Source organism: Mesocricetus auratus, unplaced genomic scaffold (assembly GCF_017639785.1).
Source record: "Mesocricetus auratus isolate SY011 unplaced genomic scaffold, BCM_Maur_2.0 Super-Scaffold_100023, whole genome shotgun sequence".
NCBI lineage: Eukaryota > Metazoa > Chordata > Mammalia > Rodentia > Cricetidae > Mesocricetus > Mesocricetus auratus.
In genome coordinates, this window is record NW_024429204.1 from 31321246 (window position 1) to 31337348 (window position 16103).

The window sequence follows — 16103 nt, forward strand, 5'->3', positions numbered from 1 at the left end:
ATATAAAACATAGAATTCAAAAAGCAGAATTATTGAAGACATAAGAAGAGTACTAGGTTTCAAATACAAGGTAAAAAATTCAGACAACTCAATAAAAGTCAATGACAAGTTTTTAAACTAAGAGATTCAGATCATGGGAGAAGTCTTAATCTTTGGATAGTGGGAATAAAAGACTATGCCAAACTCTTTAGATGAATGTCAACATTGAAGATACCCAATGAACAGGCTATCTATGAATTTTGGTCAGAGAGGACCCAGAGACACCAAAAACAATACAGGTTCTTGGCTGTCCACCAAGACCCTATTGATAAAGACATACCACACACAAACTGCAAGACAGAGAGGAATAAGTCTTGAACTTCCCAGGAATTTTTTTTCCTTGTTAGTTAACACTCACAGTACTGGAAGGGGCTATACACACTTCTAGAGTAGAAAGGGGAAGACAATTGTCTTATCAACGTATGAACCTTGTACACTGCAATACACACTTGATTAGGTGAGGTGGGTATATTGCTGAAATAGTGGCAAAATGATTTTGGAAGTAGCCAACCACTTTATTTAATGGAGTTGAGGTGTACTCCATAGGCTATGGAAGTCACAAGATCTAGAGGACAAACTATTGACATTGTTTTGTTAAATATTCATATTGTCAAACCATCAAAATGTCTTTTAAATATTTATTTACTTACCAATAGATTTCTACAGATCTCCAGCTTAGTCAGACACATTTTTTTTATTTCAGTGGGCAGTGGTTAATATAGACACTTGTAACTAGTCAAAGTATTTAGAATGCATGCCTATAAATGTTATCTGTATACTATATATGTACACACACACACACACACACACACACACACACAATCACTGTCTCTTTCCACTTAATTCACAGAGAACATAGGGGAAGAATGATTGGATGGAAAGAATGCAAGATTCAGGAAGTAGGGAGAAGTAATGTACAATGTTGGCCCCTAGACATGATATGGGTTTTGAACACATGAACTATCAACAGTCACATTTAACTAACAAAATCTGTGTGTTTTTTGAATGAGAATGACCATCATCAGTTCATACATTTGAATGTTTTCCCCTATTTGGTGGAACTGCTTGAGAAGAATTAGGAGGTGTGGCTTTCATTGGAAGAGGTGTGTCACTATAGGTGGGCTTTCAGGTTTACCAAGACCACACAATTTATCTCTTTCTGTCTTATGTTGATGGACCAGAATGTAAGTTCTCAGGTGTTGCTCCAGGGCCATGTTTGCCCATGATGATTATGGACTCTAATCCTATAGATTAGAGCCCAATAATCTCAGTTTTGTAAGTGTCCTTGGTCATGGTGTGCCTTCACAGCAATATAAAAGTAACTAAGACAACTTGTACAAAATCAAGGTAGTTAAAAATCACAGGATCAAATGGATCATGATGTCTGGCTCCTAGCTGAAGTTATTGTCAGTTCATGGCTGTGTCAGGAGGGAGAGTCACTTTTCCTAGAGGAAGTGGCCTTTGTTGGTTTATTCATATCTGAGTGATGACCCCCAAATGCATGGATACATAGTGATAATTGAACTCAATGGCTTACTAAAAAGTAAAAATAAATGACATTGAAAAGAATATGTGTTTTAGAACAACTATAAAGTAGGAGTCAGGTATGGATATGGTGATAGACAATATATTCTGTATGATCGTTTCAAAAAATTAAAAATTAAAAAGCAAATTATGAAATTTGCAGAGAAATGAATGGAACTGGAAAATACTGCATTAAGTTAGGTAACCTAGGTTTCAAAGATAAACACTTCATTTTTTCTGGTGATTTTTAGTTTTAATTTTGCTGTGAATCGTGTGTGTGTGTGTGTGTGTGTGTGTGTGTGTGTGTGTGTGTGTGTAATGGCCAGAAAAGTAGAAATGGCCCATGACAAAGGCTAAACATGGGCTTACAGGAAGGAAGTTGTGGAGGCTATGAGACCACATATGTCAGGAGAATGAAAGGGGAGACAGGAGGTTTTAAGAGGTGATGGAGGTCGGAGGGATAGTGGAGAAGAGTGAGCTAACTCAGGGTCAACTCAAACTAAATATGTATGAAAAGGTCATAAGGAAACCAGCTACTTTGGAAGCTGTAGAGCTCTTGCCAAGAATTTGCAAAACACTGATTTCAAGCACAGACAAAAGTAGTATCAGAAAACAAACACATCAAAAAATGTATGGAGACTGAACAGAGACAGCTGAGGTGAAATTCAGGTCTGACGGGAAGTGGTAGAATGAATACAAATCTTATCATTGGGAGTTGTATTTTTACCTGAGGAGCACCCAGAATCCAAAATATAAGGAAAAATTTTAACTAAATATAAGAACTTATACATTTTGATTTTTGAGATAGTGTCCCTCTATATAGTCCAGGCTGGTCTCAATCTCAGGGTCAATATCACAAGTACTGTAATTTTAGGCATGTGTCCCCACAGTTAATTTCAAACTGAAATTTCTAATGTTTGTAGCAAGGACTATTATTTCTTCACTTGTATTTCTCCTATCACTATTGATTTGCCCTTGGGATAAAATGAGCAGTGAGAGCAAATGGATGCAGAATTGTGCTTTCAGTTAGTCATTCAATAAGCACATACAGACCAGCTGTGTCAGTACAGCTCTGAGCAACACAAATAAACCCAGAGATTAATAAATTGCTGTCTTTAAACTGTATTAACATCTGTCATTGTCTTAACCCAGCTGTCTGGGCTCACTATCACACCAACATGCGACTTCATATAGATTTTTTTTGATCATTCCTCAGGTACAATTTTTTTTTAATTTTGAAGAGTAAGCAGCAGGCTGGTGATGACAGTCATGGCTTTTGTGGGCCCCACCCTCTACTTGCTCTTTCTATTTCTGAACAGAACTCCATGACTAAGTTTTTACACCTCACAGTTGTGGTCCCTCTGCCTTAATATCTGACCACAGATCCAGGTGAGATTCCTGCCTATAACAAATGGTGGGGGAGAATTTCTATGGGTCCTTAAGTTTTCACTTTTCAGAATGTATCTTTCCATCTCGCACTGGGTATGAAGTATAATGGTGTAACCTCATATGCTATTACTGTGTTGGAGACCTTCTACTTTATTATCTGTAAAATTGAGTTCCAGGGACAATGAGGGGGCATCTATATGTATTCAGGCTGGGAAAAAGCTACAAATATAGGTTTCCTAGAAAATGGGCTGAAGGATTACTTGGTTGTAAAGCACGGAACCAGGCTCAGAAGAAAAACAACTCTCAGGAGAGAAGTTGAGGTCATAGCTGTATCCTCACTCATGTAGACTGCCTGATGGAATTAATCAAATGACTTTCAATAGTAGACATCCCTGGGTCAGTCTCTGTTACATTCAGATCACTGGAAGTCATACTTTCAACACTTGTGGGCACTTTATGTTTGCAAGTGAGCAATAACCTTAGTATGGGCATGTGGTATACATCCAGTGCTTGGAATGTTAGAAGTAGGAGGATCAAGGAGTTCAGAGCCATCTTTGGCTCTGTAGAGAGGATAAGGCCAGCCTACACTACATGAAACCATGCCTAAAAAAACAGTCAAACAATCACACACAAACAGAGCAGAGCTATCTTGATATCAAAAGATCACACAAATAACATTGATGTAGAGGTCCTGGGTGTACGCTTACTCTGACTTCAATGATAAACTCAGGCAGAGGCGAGGCTACCACTTGGCTAGAGTCAGCATGTGTACTGGATACCACTCTAGTATTCCATGAAATCACATTCTTTATTTTCAGAAGGGTTGAGACCTTGAAAATGCAGCAGAAGTTGGACTTGGAATTTGTTTTGTTATTGTGAGCAAGGAGCTACTATAAGATACATTCTCTTTTGATTCCAGGTTCAGTCATTGTCTACACTTGGTCTTGTCTTTCTACCTTGCTTTGAGGGAAAAGCCTTGAATTATGTTTGCAAAAAATGTATATTCATTCAGAAATCAATTTTAAATTAGCACCAACACATACACTGCTCCCCCCATATTAGATGTCTTCATTTGAAATATTCAATAACTAATTCTTCTATTGTTCACTTGTTCTAGACATCACAAATGTTCTAAAAGTACTTCAATCTATTCTTCTTTGGTTGACCAGGATAACTACCAAATTTACTTTTTGTGGTGATATGGAAGGATGAAAGAAAAATAGGGTTTTGTTTTTGGAATGGAGTGACTATCACCAGAGCTCATGTGTTTACATTATCAGGAAATGAGTGTGGTGTTGGTATGCAGCCAATTAAAAAGCAAAGGGACATCGGAACTTTTTCATGCTCCTCTCTCCACCCACCTCTCTCCAAAATGCCCTCTCCATCCTCCCTTTCCCCACCCTTTCTGTATCTCTGTCTCTTTATCTCTTTCTACATGTTTATATAATACACACACACATAGTTATACATTTATGTGCATGTGATGTGTGTACACATGTGTATATATGCATCGATGTTTCTCCCTCTCTTCCTGAATGAGAATATTTAAGCTAGCCACAAAGTAACAAGAGCTGCAATAGCAACCCACAAACACAATGGAAAGAATGGATCATTCATAGTGCCACAGTGATGATTTAGCACCAACCTGAGCAATGCAAATTAAACCCAAGTTGGCCAGCAGCTTGTCCACAGTCACACAACCATCATTCCTTACATTTAATTTTATATATGCTACCTGGTTGTTATGATATGTTTCAACATTACCTTGTTCACTCTTAAAATATTTTCATAAATGAGTCAGATTCATCTCATAGTATGAAAGGAAAACCATCACCGTTGCCCTGGAGTAATATGCATTAGCAATTAGAATATTATCCAAGCAGGTCATAAAAAATAACTAGGGAGACATTAAGAGGCAGGAGTGTTATCATTAAAGAGGACGACCCAGCAGTGGCCCATAAACATCACCCACAGCCACAGTCTTCCAGTGCCTGATGCAATCATGAGTTCCAAGATTTTATCTCTGAAAATGTCTCTTGAGAAAAGAGTTATTGAAGGCTTTCTCAGCCATTAAATCCTTCAACTGTTGGAAGTGATTAGTTTGTTCATACATACCGCCTATCTGACCCAAATACCATGCATTTTATATATTAATGAGAATTGGCTGTCTGCTTTGCAAATGATCCATGCTGTAACATCCTTCTCATGCTCCTACAACACTTCCTGTGTCAGAGCCGTTCATAATCTCCCCATAATGCACTACAGTTCTCTTTATTGTAACAGGCAAGATTACAGTTACTATAAAGTACAAGAGCCGAAAAGAATTGTCAGTCACTTGGTTTTCAATAATGTATTAATACCCAGTTTAAAAACAGTCCAACCTTCTACAGTTAAGACATTTTTTCAAATTAGCGACAATTTAAAGGTTTGTTTTTGATTTGTATGTGTGAATGCTTTTCTTGCATATATGTCTGTATATAATGTTACGGTGAACTGTCATCAAAAACCAGAAGAATGTATCTGCACCCTGCAAGATGGTTGTGAGTGTTCACGTGGGTACTGGGACCAGAACTAGCAACTGGGCAAGTACATCAAATGCTGCCAACTGCTAAGCCATCTCTTAGTTACCAACTTTTAAATTAGGAGAAAAAGTGAGCATGAGAGAAAATTATTGTTTTGTTTTATTTTTCTTTTCTTATTTTTAAACACAGCTAAAATTTTGAATGGGTGTCCTTTCCATGTGTTCTCCCTTTGTGGCAATTAGTACATGGTAAATCACAGGATAAGATGCCATTGGTTCCTGCTTACCTCAGCATTCCTCATAGGAATTCCCTAATAATCTTCATGGACAGAGTAATTATTATAGAACCACTGAGCCACAACATTCTGGATGCTGTCTGGAATCAAGCTGGAAACCTCCATGTGTCTCCTGTCCCTGTGATCAATATATGAAATATCATTCAGCCAGAGAGGAAATTATCAACATTCCACATTTATTCCTTCCTAATCCCGTGTACTCCTAGGACCCATGTACGTGGACACAGCACTTGATGTGATTTTCAAAAAAGCACTCCAGACTTTCCGATAGAATTCTTACTCAAAATTTAAATCACTAGAGTGACCAACAAATGTCTGGTGTTTACCTTTCTGTCAACATAGGCTTGAAGTCTATTTCTGTTTATGGAAACCTGTAGACTGTCCCAAATATTGACATGATTGCTACTTGAATTTTCTAAGGCCTCTAATGAATCTTCATTAAACACCAAGGGAAAAGTCTTCATACTGTATTCATGATCATATTGTCAACATACAGTTACTCTCAGAGGTGAAGAATATTCAGAAATAGTGAATGAATGTAAGCTTATTAACAAATATAAAATATTCATTCATTGTTAATCAATACCTATGAACAGTATATAATTCATCATATGCTGGAAAACCAAAAGAAAATATAATCTTTAGCCCACTTTAATGCATAAAAACTAACATAGTTGAACTTACAACAATACAGATTATAAGTAGAAGACTTGAAGCTGACCTCTAATTTGACACAAAACTGGATGTATACACCAACTCCTGCCAAAAAAAAGTTCACAGGCCAGTCACACATACTGTAAAAAAACATAAAATGATCACACACATAATAAGAAAACAGTAATCCATAGACTTTTGTATGTCATCATCTCTGTTGGGAAGTTGAGGGACTGAATGAACTTTTAAGGGTATATTTTCTCATATTCTGTTAATTTCTCCAAATATCATACAATTTATACCAACTTTCTTTCTGTCCTCATCATCTAGAGATATGAATTTTCCTAGAAATCTCTTAATTTAATTCTTCCTTGAAACATTCATTTTCTTTGAAAGGTCAGATCACTGTTATTCATGAGCAATGCAATGTTGTCTGTAAGTCTTTCTGCCTCTCTTTTTCCATCCTTGTGCGTGTGTGAGTGTGTGTGTGTGTGTGTGTGAAAGAGAGAGAGAGACAGAGAGACAAAGAGAGAGAGAGATGCAGTTATTAGGTAATTTAGCCACCGAATGATGTACTTTCAGCCTTTTCTTTTCAGGTCATTGGATACATGGTCATTTAACAGTGCTGAACTTGAAAAACATTGATTGAAATAGGAAAACATGGAGGAAGAATGAATGGGGGGGAAAGAAGAACATAGTAAGAAAGCAAGTGGTAAAAGCAGCAGCAAAGTTTAGTAGAAATGAGAGGAAGCACCAGCCTTCTCCTCTGTCCTCTACCGGTCACTCTGTCCCAGCATAGTTTAGGGACTCATTTCTCACTCTGCATCCTGTATATCCGGGAAAAATCTCATGATATAGGCAGCGACTGAGTTTCTTCATTATTTACCACCTTCTGCCAATGACAAAGGGACAATTCTGTCTTCCCTCTTCTTCCTCGACCCCTGGCTTTCCTCCTGCACGTTTTCATTTCATTGAGGGTATATTTACTTCTTATTTCCTCTATGGAACATTATGGACATTTCTTGGTTGTGTAATTGGTTACACCGAGATCAGAAGTCTGTAAGCGTATGCACATGTAAGTATACTTGAATCAGGTAGATCAGACCTGTCCATCTCCAGATACTGATATTTAGTTTTTGGCTCTCTGCCTTAGAATCATATCCCAATTAATTCTCCTCTAAGACAGCAAACCAGATATTGTACAATATTTACCCTTCTGCTCATTCCATTTTTTCTGTATTAGTGACTTAAGAAAGTGAAAGTTCTAGTTGATTATTTGAGAAACATCATTGTTCCAGGATAGTGCAGGATATGCAAATATCATTTAAATGGTTGAATAATATCTCAGATCTCCTTATTCCATTAATATTTTGCTTGCTTCTGCTCTATATAAAATAAAATATTTTTGTTTACATGAAACTATGGACAGTGTATGTAACAACTTTTCACAAACTTGGTAATTATCTCATGAGTATACATTTCTGAGAGTGGTATACAATGCAGAGAAACATGACATTATGAATATCCCATTGGCAAACTGTCATATTCATACACTGTCATAGCTCTGCATGAAGTGAATATATACCTTTTTATTTTAATAATTCTGAAATTTCTGTAATAGACTCAGGAGGCAAAAGCATATCTCTGTAAAGCAGGATGGAGCTCCCTGGTAGACACTTGTCTCTCATACACAAGGTATAGCACCCCAAACTCAGCACTGGAAACTGAAGATCAACAAAGCACAATGAGGAGAGACATCTGGACCAAACTATACCTGACAAATACTGATGGGTCTCTAAATTATGGCAAAGTTACTCTTGATACTTAAGAGACAATGGAAACAAAATCATCACAAACCCTGGCATATTTCCTTTTATCTTCTGATACAGTACAATTTACTGAAAATTAAAAGACAAGTATACAAATAAACAGAAAACCTCAAACACCTTAGATGTGTTTTGAGGAGTTCTGACAATTTTTAGCCAAGCCAATCAAGTTCTAAACTTGCACATAAAGGTTTTATCTTACATCAAGAATCATTTTTTGTTGTTGTCATTATTTGTATTTTGCAGCCAGGCTCTTAGAGGCCTGGATTATTAACGGCAACCTTTGCAACGCCTTCTGAACAGCCAGTTTTCTCTTCAGCATTATTCTTTTCCTTGCTCAAGTCAAGGGCAGCTGAACTGAGCCTGGCTGTGTGGCTGAGCAAGCAGACAGGTTGTTCCTCCGCTACTTTGTGTTGAGCACCACTGAGGAAAACAATGCAGCTGTTGGTGCATTTCCTGTGTCAGCTAATTCATTCCAGGAAGTGAAAATGATCCCAGTGAGACAATTGAATAAATATGATGTGTCAAACTTTCAGACTCACATTTTCTACCAGCTCTATAATTCAGCTTCAGTTTCCAGCCAAAACGCATCAGAAATAACCATATCAAGTGGCATAAAATATAATGGAAATACTATCTAAAATAACCCTTGGTTTTGTACCCCCATAGCCATGTATGCCTTGATGAAGCTAAGAATCATGCTATGGCTCAACACTTACCAGCATCAATAAGCACCTGTGTGTGTGTGTGTGTGTGTGTGTGTGTGTGTGTGTGTGTGACCTGCTTCTACTACTACTACTACTACTACTACTGACAATGCTGGGCAGTATGGCTTTTCCTGTGTTTATCAACCAAGCAATGGTGGTCTCTAGATAACAAGGGAATAAATTGAAGAGTTTCAAACAAAAACATATCAGTCAGAAACTTGGCTTAATCTTTTTTGTTTCTCTGTGAAGATTAGTTTTTAATTTAAAAACGTATTTTATTTTTGAGTGTGAGTCTTCTGCCTGCATTTGTGTCTTTTCACCAAGTGCATACCTGATGACTGTTGAGGGGGGAGAAGGGCTTCAGATTCCCAAGAACTTTACTGACAGACAATTGTGAGCCACCATGTGTGTCCTGGGAATAAAACTCCAATACTTTGGAGTAGACAGTGATGTTAAAAACTGAGGCATCTCTCTACCACCTGTCCAAAGAATTCAGTGTTGGACCAGACACAGTGGCATGCTCCTTTAATACTAGCATTCAGGTGGCAGAGGCGAGTGGAGATCTGTGATTTTATGGGTTCCAGGCCATCAAGAGAAACTCTGTATCAAGAAGGAGGAGGAAGAAGAAAGAAGGAGATAGCAGAAGGAGGAGATAGAAGAAGTAGTAGGAGGAGGCAGAGGAAGGAGGAGAAGGAAAAAGGAGGAGAAAGAAAGAGGAAGAGGAAGGAGGAGGAGGAGGAAGAAGAGGGAAGAGGAGGGAAGGAGGAGGAGGAGGAGCAGGAGGAAGAGTAAGAATTTGAATGTACCTCTCTTTAACCTATAAGAATTCAGAGAACTTGAAATTTCTCTGCCCTCCTCTTTGGTGGACTACTAACCAAGCCTCCCTGAGGATCAGTGGTTTATACCCGGAAATTGATTAGATAGCAACTGAGATTCAGAAACCAGCCTTCCTTAAAAGCCTATTCATTTCTGTGCATTCTGCTCCCTCCCTCATGCTACAGGAGACTCAGAAGTACAGGAATGTCTGGATTCTCCATCCAAAGGTCTTAAAAAACAAAATATATGACTTAAAGACAATTCGTGCATTCTGTCTGTGACTGTGAGATCATTTCTGGTGTCTTAACGGAGGTTGAACAATACGTTGAGTATCTTGAGCAGTACAGTGCTCTCCTGAGAATGGAAACAAGCTCATTATGAAAAGGGAATAGCTTCAAAGACATGTGGCATCTCAAACTCCAGTGGAGGACGCACACCTTAGATGGTCATAGAATATTCCATAAAAACTGCTTCATCTGCAACCCTCTCACTACCTAAATTCCACCTTGAAATGATTATGACATAAAACTATATTATACTGTATTTTGACTCTGTTATACCATATTGAGATTATTTGTTAATTCACGTCCTTTGTTTTCTGTTAAGGTTTTGTGGATACGAAGCTATTTATTTTAAAATATTTTTAATTAATTAATTGATTGATTAATTACATTTGTAGTAAATATAGTACATCACTCCCCCACTGGCTTCTCTCATACATGTTCCTGAAGGGCTGGAGAGATGGCTCAGCAGTTAAGGGCACTGACAGCTCTTCCAGAGGACCCATTCCCAGCACCCACATGATAGCTCACAGCTGTCTGTAACTCATGGGACCCTGACACCCATGGCAAAATACCAATGCACATGAAATAAGAATTAGTAAAAAAAAGTACCTACTTCATACATGTTCCTGTTCTCAAGCCAATCCCATGTCCCTTCAACTCTCAAACTAATAAACTCTTTTAATATGATTGTTATTACATATATATATGTATAATATATAAACGCAGCCTACTGAGTCTATCTTTGTTGTTGTGTGTATACGATTTTAAGACTGACAACTCTATCTTTGATAACCAGTCTGGAGGCTTATCTTCAAGAGAAGCTGCTTTTTCCACACAGGATTGCCCTTCAGTTCTCCATCTAGGGAATGTTTTCAACCCTTTTATCTAACATAATGTATGGTTTGGTGACAAATTGGGGTCCATACATTTTTCTACAAATAAATACATTTAAAACACGTACTATGTTTCATTATGAGCATGCATATGTATCTACAAGTAGATTTGTGCATATGAGTGCAAGTGTCCACGTAGGACAGGAGACAAAGGTGGGTCCTTTGGACCTGGATTTATAGACAGTAGTGAGCCATCTGACATGGGTGTTGAGAGCTAGACTCAATTCCTCTGGAAAAGCAACGCATACTCTTATCCCTGAGATATCTCTCCATCTCAAGCATGCTTTTTACTCATTTACTTTTAGTTTGGTAGATACTTTTGTGATTGTTGTTGAGACAGTTGCTTGCTATCTAAACTATTCTAGCCTAATACTCATTATGTGACTCTGGTTGACCCCAGATTAACCTAATACTCTCTGCCTCATTACCCCAGATGATAGAATTTAGAACTGAAGTTTTCATGTGACTTTTTTCTTCATAAAATTATTTCAGTGGCTATCAATTCACATGTTTCATATTAACTCAGAGAATGGTTATGAAGGTATAAGAGGGATTCACAAGATTTGTCTTGGTGCCAATTTTTGCATTAATTAAGGAAAAGTCACCACTGTTTCCCCTAAAAGTTTACTCAACTCAAAACAAACATTCATTAGATATTTCAGAAGGTAATTGAAAGTCTAAGAAGCAAAACAGACAAACACATCAAAATATATTAAAAGATGAAATATATAATACCATGAAGCAGCTTTTAAGCCTAAGACTCATTGTGAACTTAGACTCACCCCCTGCATTCTTATTACTTCAAGACAATTTCTTGCAGAATCAGTCTTGGGTGAAGATTGGTTAAGTAGACTTAGAAATGGGGAAGAATAAATCAGATGTTTTCTTTATTCACATGGAAACCCACAAACAGAAATGTGTGACACAAACAGCATTGCAGATTGATTATTTCAATCTGGCAGAAAGCTACAGCAATGAAAATAATTTGTTTGACTCATAACTAGACCAGCTCAATAATGCCGAACACTGCCATGGGTGTGGGATCTGAGGTTACATTGGTTTGGTTTTTTTTTTTTTACATCAAGATACTGGTGATCCCTACAAGTTAATTTTGTCACTCCCAAAACAGAATGAATGCCTACAAAATGCACATGTTCTTCAACTTCATAGACAATTATTGATTTTTTTCTAATTCTAGGTGACAGAGTGACTGCATGGAATTTATATGTCTCTTTTCATAGTCAGAGCATACAGATGGGTTAGTCTAAACAGATGGAAAGAGTAAGCCCTGTCCTGTTTAGTTTTTTTTGAGAAAGTAATAGTTCATTAACTTTTAATGCAGTAACAATTAGGGTTACCTTATTTTGAAGATCTTATTTGAATAATCTAAAGAATTAAATAATTCTGAAACTCCCTTTCCTACTGCAGTATGATTCCCCCATGTGTCAGTAACATTGCATATGTCTAGGTTTCCCCCACCCAATCTGAATGCTTATTTTTCCCAAATGTACCATGATGTGGAAATTTTTCAAGTTTTCATCTTTGTCTCATTCCCTTCCTTCCTCAGTTTTTACTTTATAATTGGTAACATTTCCTGTCATACTTGCAATTATACTCTTGCTGATTCTTGCAATTATGAATGTAGACTCATCCTACCTATTTAATTTTTCTATGCTTCTTCCAAGTATATCCATGTCTAAACAACATTTCTATCTGTGTCCAACTTAGCTTTAACTTTCATAATTCTAACTATGCTAAGTTATAGTTTATTTACACCCAGTATGTCTCAACAAGTTAATGTAAAGCCCTGCTTCTGCAGTGCAAGGTTGAGATGAAAGAGAAATATCCTTTGTCTGTACCTCCTCTTTTCCCAGGCTTTGACTATGACTTCAGTTGACTATCATTGCAACCTGGGTCATGGCTGAACTCTACCTCTGGAGTCTAAGAAGGTACAGCACTATGTCACCCTCAGCATGTACAGGAACAATACATTGTAACATACAGTACCTATGCCTCTGACATGCATTTCAGAGTCCCCTATCAGAGCTTGCTGAATGGTCTAATGAACATCTATATTACAACCTTTGAACATCAAGACAAGTGTAACTATGGTGTTTCATGAAAGCCACAAGCTTTATCACCCAGAGTCTGACTCTGAACCCCATCCTCCCCAGATCTGGATTTCTTTTCCCTGTTGTTAATATTTAGTTTCTTCTATAATGTCATTAAATCTATTTACCATGACTTTGACCTGAGTTTCTTCTCTCTCCTCTCTACCTATTATTGATAGCTTTTTTTATACTTTCCCAGATTTGCTGGGTGTTCCTGGATGATTGGATGATTTTAGATTTATGTTTTTTTTTCTCCTGAGGTAGCTATTTCTTTTAATTTGTCTTCAAGACCTGTTATCCTGTCTTCCACCTCATTCAATTTGTTGATGAGGCTTTTCTCTAAACTGTTTGATTTCCTGAGTTTTTCATTTCAAGTTTTATCCGAGTTTGGCTTTTTATTTTTAACTGAAAAATAATTTCACTTGGTGTATTTTGGTCAAATTCTTTCCTGTCCTCCAGCTCCTTTCAGATCCATAATTCTTTCTGACCAAACTTACCTTCTTTCTCTCTCTTAAAAAATAAATAAAACCTAAGTAAGAAAAAAATCATGACCAGAAGTGAGACTGTGGAGCAAACAGAAGAGGAGTTGGAAGAAGCAGAGGGATGTGAAAATTAAGTAAATTCAGTCATCATGTATAAAATTCTCAAATAAATTTAATTAGTTTAATTTCTACCCAAAACTGATTTTAATAATTTTAGTAGGGTGAATTTATAAGGGAGTGCTCATTCAATAATACTTTGTCATTATACTTATGTGTGTGTGTGTTTGTGTTTGTGTTCGTGTGTCTGTCTGTATCTGATATATGTCCATGTATATATAAATAAAGGCATATATGTGCTACCACTCTGGAGTGGATGTTAGAAGACAGCTTTCAGGAGTTGGTTCTCACAATTGAGTCAGAGTCTTACTTGTTGATGTTGCCTTGAGAAGTATTCCAGGCTATCTGGCCTGTGTGATTCAGGGTGATTCTTCTGTCTCTGACTCCCATCTTTCCAGAAGAGTGCTGGTGTCACAGATGTACATCACTACATTGGGTTTTGTGCACAGGTTGTGGAGACTCAACTCAGGCAGTAAGGCTTGCCAGAAATCCTCTAACCCATGAACCATCTCACCAGCTCTTAAGACTACTTTGACATATTTTTTTTCTTAAATGTATATTTTTAATTCCTATTTTTTTATTGTCACGGCTCAGTAATTTGACAGCTACTTTTACAACATTAGGGATGACACCATTCAATTTCTTTCTTGTGTTGTTACTGGTAAGGAAAATTACTATATTACTATCTTACTATTGCTTCATATTGGGGAATGTTTTGACTTTTCCAGTTGTTTCTAATTGCGGTTAAATTTTTTTTTGCATTTTTAATTCCCACTACGAACTTTCTATTTTAGTAACAAGGTTTCCCGTAATTTCTTAGGTTGGCCTCAAACCTGCCCTCCTCCTTTCTTCCACTACTCAGTAGGACTAGGTTTCTTATGCTCCTCTCCCTGGTCTCTGTATGGGTGTGTTCTGTAGTCATGGGTGTGCACATGTGTGCCTGCATGTGTTCATGTAGAATGCAGAGACAGATGTTAGTGACTTCCTCTAGCTAGTACATCACCTTATTTTTTGAGCTGTGGTCTCTTACTGAACCTGGAGCTTGCAGCTTGGCTAGACTGCCTGGCCAGCAAGACCACAGGATCTGCCTAACTCTGTGCTCCCCCTCCCCCACATTCTGACTACAGGTGTGTGTTGCCATTCCCAACTGTTTTTTTAACATGGGTGCTGCAGATGAGAACTCCTTGTGCTTGGACAAAAAGCATGTTGCTTACTGGCATCTTCCCTTATTTTTGCATCCTTGATGCTTTATTCCAAGTTTTAAAATACTGCCCTGGATCCTCTCTGGAATACAGTTTTCAAATTTCAATTAATACACTAAGTGTACATGCTAATCATTTGCTTATTTGGCATATAAACACTCACTTCAGGCAGAGATTATTTTGACTGAAAGCAGTGTTCTAATGAAATGCCTGGAGTCTAAGGAGTCTCAAAGCTCTGTCTTTACAGCCCAGGTCTATAGTTTAAGCTTCCATGGATTGATGAATTTTATCTTTGTTAACAAATCTTGCCTAACCCCTAGAATCTAGGAATTCAGCTATTAATTATGTTTTCTGGGTCCATTTACTGCTCTTTCAATTTTTAGCTCCCATATTGGTTCCACACCACACCAACTTCCTGAAGTTTGTAGCTGCCTCTGTAGCTCAGGAAACCTTCACAGCATCTTTCACCAGAATATCCAAGCAATTCACAGGCCCCATGCAGCAAATCATGTGTTTACTCAAGAGTATTCATAACCATAACATTCCTTTTCCTTGTTTACTACAAATAATGAAACATGTTTTACAAATAACATATGCCCTGATTCTAAATCCCCGATGGCAATGGGCTAGTCCTAGAACAGAAGACCCAAATTTCTCAATTAAGGAAGTCTGAATAAAACTGTGAAACCCCAATGATTGTTTCAGCTAGAATTCACCTGCCCACTTTGCTTATGAATCTGCCAAGCCATGGGAAGGAAACATCCAAGGTCACCCAGTAAAGTAACAGTAAAATCACAGTCATGATGATGCAAAGCCTATCTTTTCTGCTCCTCATAAGATTCTTGCCATTGTCCCAGCTTTGCCATGCCAATTTCTTACTTCTCAGTTCCTTCTGTTCTGTAATGCTCTAATTATGCAGACTTTACATTACTATTGCCCACATATGATGTTAGTAAAGGAGATACTACACATAACTTCATTTGAAAGAGAGAAACCAACTTTTTTGATAAAACATAGGCTTAGTTAATTGCCATGGTGACTGTCTTGGTCACATCACCTTGAAAGAACTTTTATAGGGTATCTCATCTTTGAGAAGTGGGTAATTGGAAGCAAATATTCTCTTAGTCTCATAATATTTCCCCCCCAAACTTCTTACTTGTTCATCTAAAAAGAAAATAAAAGTGACACAACTTCTGGCCTCCTTTAGCTTCTTTGTTCACTTGGCTAGAAGTGTGTCATGTA